The following is a 12,014-nucleotide window of genomic DNA, read 5'->3' on the forward strand; positions in this document are numbered from 1 at the left end:
TCCCTCTCTCGTACTAACCACACACACGCGCGCGAGACCCTTCACAAACATTCTGGCACACATTTTTGGCTAGTAGATAGCTTCGTGATAAAGCTCAGCTTTGTCCCTAAGCTACCATTGACTGGTTTCTCTCCGCCCACATTCGCGGTCATATTCCCTGGCTGGAAGTCTCGCATGACATACTCTCCACGAGAGTCACGTCCGCCATTTTGTGCGCATCCCTCCTTACACACACACACACACACACACACACACTCACACACACACCCTCATGCGTTACAGGATTATTTTGATTTCCATATCTAATCATATCACTGTTTAGTTTGTAGTTGTAAGTCGGAAGTTTATTGACTGCATTGTATTAATTATTAATTGATATTACTGCATAAATAAACTTTGTTTATATTACAAAAAGAAGTGTTTTGGTTTGTTTTGCATACGCCTGTGTCATGCTGACGGGATGTCAGTGCTCGGATTCAAGCCTTCATTCGTTGTTTTTCTCCCGAAAATCGATATTCTTCGGATGTTGATTTTCCTTAGAAAACAATCTAATATTGATACTGTTATACTATCTGGTTATTAGTCCCTGATTCCAGAGTGGTGCCCCGTCAATGTTAATCCTTATTAATATTCTATTGATTTTTGATAATTGATAATTATCTTTGATGATTGTTGAATTTGAATGATCAATAAACTAGTGTTAATTTTAATTGTTTCATCGATGTTAACAATTAGTGATTATCTTTGATAATTGTTGATTTAAAGGATTAAAAAAGCTAACGTTGATTCTCATCAATGTTCTATTGATTTTAATAATTAATAATTAGCTTTGATAATTATTAATTATTGCTAATAACCAAACCCGCTCCTAAACGTAGCGCACTACATTTACTGGAGCCCCATATGAGGTTTTAATGAGCTAGATTCAATTAATTAATTTAAATATTAATTAATAACTAAATAAATAATTATTATTTCTGATAGTAACACTGATCTAAACAACCAGTAAAGCCCTACAATAGTATGTACTGTATTTTCCCAAATCAGTCGGCAGATAGAGAAAAAAAGATTAAAAAAGAAATCTCAGTATAGACTATTATTTCTTTAGATAGGTATAATTTTAAATAAAACTAAATTAAATTGAATTGACAAATTGAAAATGAAGTAGAAATAAAAACGTAATTAAATTCGAAACATAACTTTGGTTGTAATGACTAATGCAGCTTTCGCTTTCTTTATTCTATGTTTGAGTGGAAACAAATAATTGAAATGTCAACAGAACGCAATAAGAATTGTGTTGAAGGACAGTTTTGTCTTCATACACCTAAAACATATGCTTTCATTCTGAAACCACTTTGAAGTTTGAGGGGTTTTTGTTACATTTATATTGACAAACAGTTTTTCTTATTTGTGAAGTTTAAAATAAAATTAAAATATTGATATTGAATTTACGGTTACAGTTTTAATTCAGATTCATGAACAGATTCATTCGGACTCGGACTCGACTTGGACTCGGCCTGTTATGGACTCGGTCCTGAGTCTGACTCGGCCCCTTTTGGACTCGGACTCAACTCAGACTCGATTGTTTAAACACTCGGACTTGACTCGGGCTTGATTAAGGTGGACTCAAACCCAACACTAGTAGGGAGGTAGGTTTTGTTGATTTAAATCTCGATAGAACATTAATCTTAAAAACCTCATCTCTTCGGGAGAACATTTCACTTGCTTTTAGCGCCACATTGTGGACATTTCCCCTCGGAACTGCCCTGAGATGTGTAGTGAACCACATAATTTTATTTTGCAAATACGTTGCCACAGTCGCAGTGTTCATTGCATGGGAGAAGGCACTCACGAATTGTGATTCCAGAGCACCCAGCCCCTTGAGACATAGAGAAAAATTCAAATGAAGCTTTGAAGAAAGTTAGTAATGTTGTTGGTTTTGCAAATTGTTTTCTGAGGTTTGCTACCAAAACTTGCTGTTTAGCAGATAAAATTCATAATTAATATTTACTCATATTCCATTATTTTTATTATCATTATCATTGCTGGTTTTATAGTCATTATTATAAATTATAGTTGTCTAACAACAACAATAAAAATTCAGCAAATAGGGAGTAGAAATTCAGAAATATGATTTAAATATTAAGGCAAGTGTAGAAGTAAATGACATATACACATTTATTTACAAAAGCCTTTTGTGTGTGTGTGTGTGTGTGTGTGTGTGTGTATATATATATATATATATATATATATATATATATATATATATATATATATATATATATATTGCAATGTGAATGATAATTTTTTACTTCAGAACTGTCCAATCTGTAGAAGTAGCAGGCATTTCAAAAAATGTTCAGTATGTTCAGTATTTCTCACTTTGTGCTCAGAGTTTTGAATGAATACGTCACATTCAGTCGGGCGGTCACATACGGTCTAGTTGCAGAAATATTTCAGTGTATCCAAAGCTCAAATCAGATCCAAAATTCCACCTCTGCAGATAATCAGAACTCCACACAGCCACCGTGCGACACTTCATTTGTTTATCGGATGCAGTGAAAAGGCAGCTTCAGTCCAGTAAGCAAAAGCAAATGATCTGCGAAAATGTAGTGAGTACTTTTCAAGTTTAAATAAAATTGTGAGTAAAAAGTACTATTTTTTCTTTGGAAAAGTAATTAAGTAAAAGTATAAGTATTCGGTTTAAATTGCACTTGAGTAAAGTACAAATCACAAAAAAGAATACTTAAGTATTTTTACTCAGTTACTTTACACCCCTACATTTAAAGCTTTCCTAATGGATAAAGGTCACACTGTGCTCGGGTCAAATGGTATGGAGTGATAAGGACAGACGGCATATAGGTAATTCTAATCCCATTGGGGTCCTCTTGCCCCAGCACTGTGATTATGAGGATGACAGTGGTTCAGGGTCACAGTCCTATAGTGGAAATATAGGGTCTTTGTCTCTTTTTGTCCTTATGAGCTGAGATCAGGCTTATTTTAGGTCTGTTGCCAGTAGGGGATAGATATTACCATCTGCTACTAATGTAAGAACACTGATTTGCCATCTTGACTAAATGAGGCTAGCGTTAGCTCTGTTAGAGGCAACCAGGAATGCTTGATCTTCATGGAGCAATGGAGTTTGAGGTTGGCATGCAGTTTAGCACAATCTTGTTGGGGAATATACTTATTTAAAAACTATTTTCAGTTGTAAAAATTTGTAAAAGCAAACAAAATTTGTTTGAGGGTCGCTGATGTGATGCAAATTTTTTGTCCTGATCTATTAAGTTATTCAAAACTACACTGAAAACTTTTAAACTTTCAACTGAATTAGAATTAATTGTAATATTTGTTTGGTGGGGCTTAAAGTAAAAAAAAAAAAATGTCTTTGTGATGTGGCCTTAGATTGAATGAGATTTTTTTTTTTTTTTTTAATCAATATTTGAAGGGTAGTACAAAACATGAAAATCCCACATTTTGGACCATAACTCCTGAACTATATGCCACAGACTCAGGTGCCTTATAATATTTTAATCCTTGTCTCAAGACGAGAAATTTGTTTTAGGCCATTCCCCCAATCGGAACCAAACCAGTCCAGAAAGATTCTCTGGACTCCCAATATCGATAATTATACAAATCCAGAGTTTGAACTTTGGATTCATTGGTGCAACGGTATGTCAGACATATGAAGTGTGGCCACATTTACTTCAACAGTTATAACTCTTAAACAGAATTAGATATTTTCACAAAATTTGGGACACTAATGTAGGCCAATCATTATGAAACGTGGGCCTATTTGTCTCTTGGCCCAAAAGGTCTGTCCAAAATGTGAAAAAAATTGGCCAATGTGTGACGTTTTACATACGTGTAAATGGTTGTATATTCCACGGTGTTGCACTCAGACACACATTATTCATATCATATGATAGATCTCCTGATTCTGAACAACTTCTCTGGAGTCCCAATATCAATAATTATCAAAAAAGTGTTTGAACTTTGGATTCACCCTTGCAATGATACACCAAAATGTACAAAGCAGGTGTGGCCACTTGTACTTAAATGGTTATAACTCTTAAACAGAATGAGACATTTTCTCCCAATTTTGGACACTTTTGAAGGAGGTAAATCTGAGGACACATAAAAGTGCACAACTCTGCCTCTTGGTGGCACTATACCAGTCAGGAAGGTAAAAAATGCCATATCTCTGTGCTACCTAAGCTGGGCCTCGTTTCCCAAAGGTATTGTAAGCCTAAGTAGATTGTAGTATCAATCTTACGATTCAACTTAGTTTGGGGCCCATTTCCCAAAAGCATCGTAGCATAAGTAGTACTTGAAAATGCTTGTAGATTAAAGAGTGCTCTGGAGTAATTGTACAGCGCTAAGAGCATCGTAAGGACACAGACTTATGCAGACATCTGCAGGACAATCACGAAATTACACCTATTACAATTTAAATACCTATAGCTATACTTTATGCTCATTTAATATCAGTATACATATGTTTTGTTTTATTACATTTATTTTAACTGACAAGGCTAATAATAATAATAATAATAATAATAATAATAATAATAAATGCAGAAAATGGTTAGTCAATATTGGATGAACAGACAAATTAATAAGTAAACAAATAAAGTTATTTTTGGACTAGTTGGTAACAACAAAGTGATGGCATGATTGTTGCAGAGAACTGTAAAAATTACTCTTCCTCTCTGACACCTAAGGGCTCTCTTGCCCACACCATGCATTGTGTAGTACCGCACATGATGTGTAGCATTGCTGTTAACGTTATCACTTTTGGGAGTACAGAGCAGATCTCCCTTTGATTGGTGAATATCCCTAAAGTGCAGCTTCCACGTATCTCCTTATTTTGCGCTCCGCAATAAATAATCTCGTTATATTCAATTAATACTTGTTGTCATTAGCAGGATCATACACAGGCCCGCCGCTGTCTTCAGGGGCATAGCCATAATTTTAAAAGTGAGGGGGACGAATGTTTGGCGCAAGGCTCATTTTTACCTAACACAAGCTACCTGACAAAACATTGTTACATATGCAGTAGACTCTTTAGACTTAAAATGTGCTTCATGTCCTAAAATCTAAATTACTGGTTATTGGTTTGAAGTTAAAAATATTATTTTACATAACTGAATTAACCCTTAAATGCATGGTAATTTTCCCAAACACACTTACATATTAAGGTCTTTAGAGACCCGGCACTTATATCTATCAAAAATGGATGTACAAAATGCCCAGATAGTGTAAAATTTAAAACATATTTTCAAAACAATTAGAAAACAATAAAATGAAATATATTTGGATATATTTGGATGTTTTATTTTTCATAAATTAAAGAGATAATGCAACAAATCTGTGCCTCGTTTCCCAATAACGATTGATATTAGCGATTAAGAGTGTTTTCTACAAGCGATTTTATGAATGTTCTTTATTTTTTACGTGCGTTTCCCAAAACTGCACTTAACATGAACGTGCGAGGAAGTGCTACTTAAGAGAGAAGCTGTCCATAAACGTGAAGTGCTGAAATGTGACCGTATAGTGCTGCTCGTTATTGCAACTTCATTATATTTGTGCATAACTTTAAAAAGGTTTGTAATTTAGCTCGCTGGAAATATTTAAACATATTTTCTTAAATGTACAACATAATTCACCACATAATTGCATTTTGTTTTGCAATCGTTTTGTGCAGAATGATATATTTCTTATACTCAATCACTGCTTCATTCATCAGATGTGCATTTTAATATTTCGTTTTCAAAATTTGCTCTGTGGGTCGAGATTAAAGCTTATAGGATCAGTGAAGACAGCGGAGGCCCTGTGTATGATCCTGCTAATGACAACAAGTATTAATTGAATATAACGAGGTTCACTGTGTTATTGCAGAGCGCAAAATAAGGAGACGCATGGAAGCTGTGCTTTAGGGATATTCACCAATCAAAGGAAGATCTGCTCTGTACTCCCAAAAGTGATAACGGTAACAGCAATGCTACACGACATGTGCAGATGGTACTACACAATGTGTGGTGTGGGTGAGAGCACCCTTAGATGTCAGAGAGGAAGAGGAGACGATGATGAACAGACAATATACTGTACGGACGATTTTTATGCACGACAGCATGTTATTGACTTTTTCCTTCTCTCTCTGATTGTAATTTTTACAGTTCTCTGCAACAATCATGTCATCACTTTGTTGTTTCCAACTAGTCCACGAATAACTTTGTTTACTTATTAATTTATCTGTTCATCCAATATTGACTAACTATTTTATGCATTTATTATTTTTATTATAATTATTATTATTAGCCTTGTCGGTGAAAAATTATAATAAAATAAAACGTATATGTATACTGATATTAAATGAGCATAAAGTGTAGCTATAGGTATTTAAATTGTGTCAGGTGTAATTTTAGATTGTCCTGCAGGTGTCTGCATAAGTCTGTGTCCTTACGATGTTCTTAGCGCTGTACGATTACTCCAGAGCACTCGTTAACCTACAAGAATTTTCAAGTACTACTTAAGTTATGATGCTTTTGGGAAATGGGCTGCAAAACTAAGATTAATCGTAAAATGGATTCTACAATCTACTTAGGCTTATGATGCTTTTGGAAAGGAGGCCCAGGACAAATCAAGAACAGGATTCATTATTTTCACACTGAAAATTCATGAGATGTAACTGGCTGTCAAACACATATTGAGCTACACATAACACATAATCTACACATGTGTAATGTATGTGTAACTTATATGTAGCTTATGTATATCTTATGTGTTTTTTCTCAGACACTTGTTGAGTCTAAATAGATGCACAGCTTACTGTACATTATTTAATTAGTACACCCAAATGACAATAGTCAAATCATACTTTTCATGTGTTGTACTTGCTATAAGTTTACTTTGATGTTGTTTCTTCATCAAATAGCAATGTCAAATGTAAATCAAGTCAATCATTGAAACATCAGTGCCACATTGAGTAAGAAATAACATGTATATTATGTATGTGTACATGCATATAAAATACTGATAATTCACTATTGTTTATAGTTAATTATTGCACAGAAAATCAACGTGATATCTATTTGTATCAATATAGTACTCATTTCTCTTGTAATACACACACACACACACAAAATAGATATCCTGTGATAGTAAACTTAAATAGATATGAAATAATTGGATGTTTGGGCACAACTCCAAAAAAAAAAAAAAATGGATGGGGGTGGAATGAGGTCCCGGATCTCTAAAGACCCAAGATATGCATTTAAATTTGAACAACTACATCAGGTTACACCACAGAAAGCTAGATTTGGGGTTTAGATCAAGTAGAGACTATGGCCCTTATGGTAACATTTGCAGGTTACCACTTTTTACAGTGATCCTGTGACAGACGGGTTTGGCTCAGCTATCCTACGATTAACAGTATATGAAGTGTGAAATGATGATAATGAAAATTTGTTTAGAAAAAACATTTGAATCCATTTTTCTCAGTTTCAGTGTTGGCGTAGTTACTGCATTTTGCCTTTGTGGGGCACAATTTGAAAGCAAATAGCTAGAGGAAAACACTCACTCTTTGGCTGGATAACTTCAGGTTATATATTTCAAACCAAGCAACAAAACGTAAATTACATGGCTCATTTAATTTACAGACCTACTTTTCTCTCAAAGTCCAGCAAACTATCAGTACTAATTTATTATACAGGTGCATCTCAATAAATTAGAATGTCGTGGAAAAGTTCATTTATTTCAGTAATTCAACTCAAATTGTGAAACTCGTGTATTAAATAAATTCAATGCACACAGACTGAAGTAGTTTAAGTCTTTGGTTCTTTTAATTGAGATGATTTTGGCTCACATTTAACAAAAACCCACCAATTCACTCTCTCAAAAAATTAGAATACATCATAAGACCAATAAAAAAAACATTTTTAGTGAATTGTTGGCCTTCTGGAAAGTATGTTCATTTACTGTATATGTACTCAATACTTAGTAGGGGCTCCTTTTGCTTTAATTACTGCCTCAATTCGGCGTGGCATGGAGGTGATCAGTTTGTGGCACTGCTGAGGTGGTATGGAAGCCCAGGTTTCTTTGACAGTGGCCTTCAGCTCATCTGCATTTTTTTTCTTGATTTACAAGTGCACAAGTGAGTTTTTCTACAGGTTTTCGCAAAAGTCAAGGCGGGAAGATTTGTAATGGGTGATGTTGGAGTAAATGATTAATCATGTATCAATGTATTACTACAATGGCATCTTAATGCCATTAATCAAAACGCATTATTGATGCTCGTGATAGATTACAGCTGTGCGAGGAAACAAGAAGAATTTGTGTGCATGTTTTAAACCCTCACGTGCATTATTGACATATATTACCAGTATACAACACTCGTGTCGAGCGATGTCTGCAAACAGTGCCTGTTTCAAAGTTTTTTTGACCATCGCTGTTGTAAATGACTGCAAAAATAAAAATGTTCCAGACAGTAAACCTGAATAACGCAGGGGACTTCTCTATCAGCGGCTCGTTTTCTCCACTTGCCATTTTCAACTACACACAAGGCTTGCAGAACAGTGATGTCATCAACTTGACCCACATGAGACACAGGTGGAGCATATCCACCTACAGATCCATTCAGGTGCATTAGCGGAGGTTGTAACTGTGCGTGTCTATCTGACGCTTTGTTTTCTTCACCAAACCTTGTGCTCCAAATGTGTCATTAAACTTGAGGTGAACCGACCGCGGTGCCAATGCTTACCGAACCGTGGGTGGCGAACCGTACGGTTTGGTATTTTACCGAGAACCGTTACACTCCTAATGGTTACTTGCTCTACTTGAAATTTTCAGGGTCATTTTTAATGATGTTTCGTATGTATGAAACCGACAGTTTTTCAGTACATTTTTAATACATTTGAAGATATATATACGACAGTAAGTTCCGGTCCTCGAATCTGATTGGACGAGAGACGTCCATGAGCACTGATGGTCTGACACCATCAGCACTCCGATGCTTCACTGTGTGTATCACTCCGCTTGTGTTCGTGCCATTCTAAACTAAAGTGTAAGAGCAGTGCAGATGTGTTAAAATTACTGTAGGCTATGTGTCTCTTTTTACATCATTTTTTTTTTTTTTTTTTACATTACATATGTTAGCCAGCAGGTGGTGGCAAAAGATCATTTTTGTGTGTAATATGAGCCAGTCGGTGAAGTGAATCTGTGATCGCTGCTACACTACTAAAGCTAGGAAATTTTAGAAAACTTTAAACGGCTTTAAACGAACAACTTCAGCATTAAGGCTCATCACAGCTGAGAGTCACAACAGACTGATTGATTACAGAACTCAAGGCGCTTACCTCTTACCGGATTTTCCACATTGGAGAGAAAATACTATTCAGAATGGCAGAGAAGTTTGCGGTTTCTATAGTGAATGACTCTTGCGCACCGGCTACCTCTATATAGAGAGGAATACCCCACTTGAACGGCTATTTTTCCACTGAGAAAGCTGATCTTCAGAAAGCTGACAGCATCTCTGCTTGGGTGTGGCAACAGGTGATAGATAGCACATGCTCCGTCTCTCTCTCTCTCTCTCTACACACACACACACACACACACACACACACACACACATATCCATCCTTGATACTATTTCTGAAGTGAAATTTTTGAATTACTAACGAAGGCTTGGACGCATCATTTGTTTTGAACCAGCAACGGCAGATTCTGATCCGCCGCGTAAGGAAGTAGTTCCATGCACAAATGCGTTTTTATGACCGTATTCAGTTTTTCCTAATTTTTTTAAAATGTACTTGTTCATTGAACTGTTGTATATAAGCAATATCACACTTGCAATTGTGCTATATGGCCCTAAATCAGCACTGCTGTGATTACCTAAGGCACTCGGCCTGCGGCCGAATCGCAGCCGTGCTGATGTAGGGCCATATCGCACTCTTGCTCGTGTATATATCCTTGTGGACGTCTTTATTTGTCATGGACTCTCAACAAGATACAGTTAAATTTAAATGAGAAATGAGAATTACAAATGGCTGGTTGAGAGAATATGGGCTTTGTAAAAAATGTACAGTCTCTTTATGTGGATTTATTAAAACATCTAGTATCATAATATTATTATAATCTATCATCCCATTTACACTTGCTGCCACATGTATAGATTAATTGTAAATAAAGCTTTTTTCATGGGTAAGTAATACTGAATTTATAAGAAGCTTATATAATCAACAATAAAGAAATTTTTATGACAGTAAAATTCAGAAATACAAGTAACTGTAAAACTCGGATTAGTGACCATGTTGAGTACCATATGTAAAATTCACTAATCTTATTTGGCAAAGCTTAAAGCTTACATCTCTGTTATTATGAAAGTCAACTGCTTTAACCAGCATACAGGAGCTTAAACAGCTACTGAAACAAAAGGGATTTAACCTCTGAGCAGAATGTTGCTCTTAATCACGTCATGTCCTGTGCTTTTCACCAGGCCTTATGCTGTCAAGCTCTAATTTGTATTAAACGTTTTTAATGAAGTTTATGGTGAGGAAATTCAGCCCAAATATGATAACACAAACTAAAATTAAAAAAGTTTAGTTCACTGGAGTCATCCTTTCCTGGAATTATATGAATGGGAAAATTGTGAAACAAAACCTAGAGCAGGAATAACTGTTTATGGAACTAATGCCAGCTTCTCTCTCTCTCTCTCTCTCTCTCTCTCTCTCTCTCTCTCTCTCTCTCTCTCTATATATATACATATATATTATATATTTCTACAGAATGACCAAGGTGCCTTTTTATCTGTAATATTTCAGGTTCTGTAATATAAACAGAAAAAGCAGTATCTTTGATTAACTTGCACTAGATGAATCTTTGATGTCAAACTTCTTTCAAAACACATTTGTCTCATTTTAAAGCTGCAGTGTGTAATTTCTGTACCACTAGCACAAATGGAATTGCAAAAATAATGAACCATTTTCAAAAAGGTTTCTCTAACATTTCTTTAGATTATAGTACAGGACTGCATGAGCCAGGTAAGCAACTGCTATGGTTTTTTAGATGTTTTTTACGTATTTCCACCTTAATTTAGTAGGTTAACACTTTAAGCTCTAAAGGTGTTTTTAAAGATGTCCTATTTCAGTGGCATGCCCAAAATTAAAGGCTTAACTCTACAAAAAAAAAAAAAACTAAAAAAAGTATCAAGTAGTATCAAGTTTTTAATGATATAAATTATGAGACTCTTAACCTAAGAAACTGCTGAAAAATTATTTTTCTGATTTGACATTATATATCTCAGGGTGTAAATAAGGCAGTTCCAAAAACTTGCTTTCGTTTTGTTCCCAGCAGTTGTGTAGTCCTACCAAAAAAAGTGGTTTATTATTGCCCAGTCCCTGTTCGTCTGACTGGAGGGTTGGGGATGTCTTTTACTATAGACTGTACTTTACTGTTACTGCAGACCGCGTAATCTGCGTGTAGAGAGCAGCGGAACTGCAACTCTGTACATATTGTAAATGGGTCATTCCTACATTTCTGTGACATTCCGGCTTTGAAACTTTTGAAAAATAAAACATACTTTTACAAGTTTCTTCATGTTTCATCATTACAGAGACATATTAAAGATTGTATAAGTCATACTGGCCAAGCTAAATTACTACAAAATTCAGATGTCAATCCAGTTAAATGGGCAGCATCAGGGTGGACAAAAACAGGGTGGACATTCAGTGGATAAATGAGCCACTACATGCTCTGTAAACACATTTACATATCTTACATTTTTGTAAACTAATATTTACAATTTTATTTTCTGTTAAAATAAATACTGTGTATTGAAATCCAATGATTTAGCATTTATTTTTGTCAAAGCAGTTCCCTGTCTGTCACTCACTCGAAGTTGTGTCGATGTAGTGACACTAGGGGTTCGCTCTTGAGAGCCCCAATCACCTTTGCTTTATTCAGAAAAGGCCAATGAAAATTGGCAAGTGGAATTTACATGCCACTCTCCACCCCAG

Source organism: Myxocyprinus asiaticus, chromosome 14 (genome assembly GCF_019703515.2).
Source record: "Myxocyprinus asiaticus isolate MX2 ecotype Aquarium Trade chromosome 14, UBuf_Myxa_2, whole genome shotgun sequence".
NCBI classification, from domain to species: domain Eukaryota; kingdom Metazoa; phylum Chordata; class Actinopteri; order Cypriniformes; family Catostomidae; genus Myxocyprinus; species Myxocyprinus asiaticus.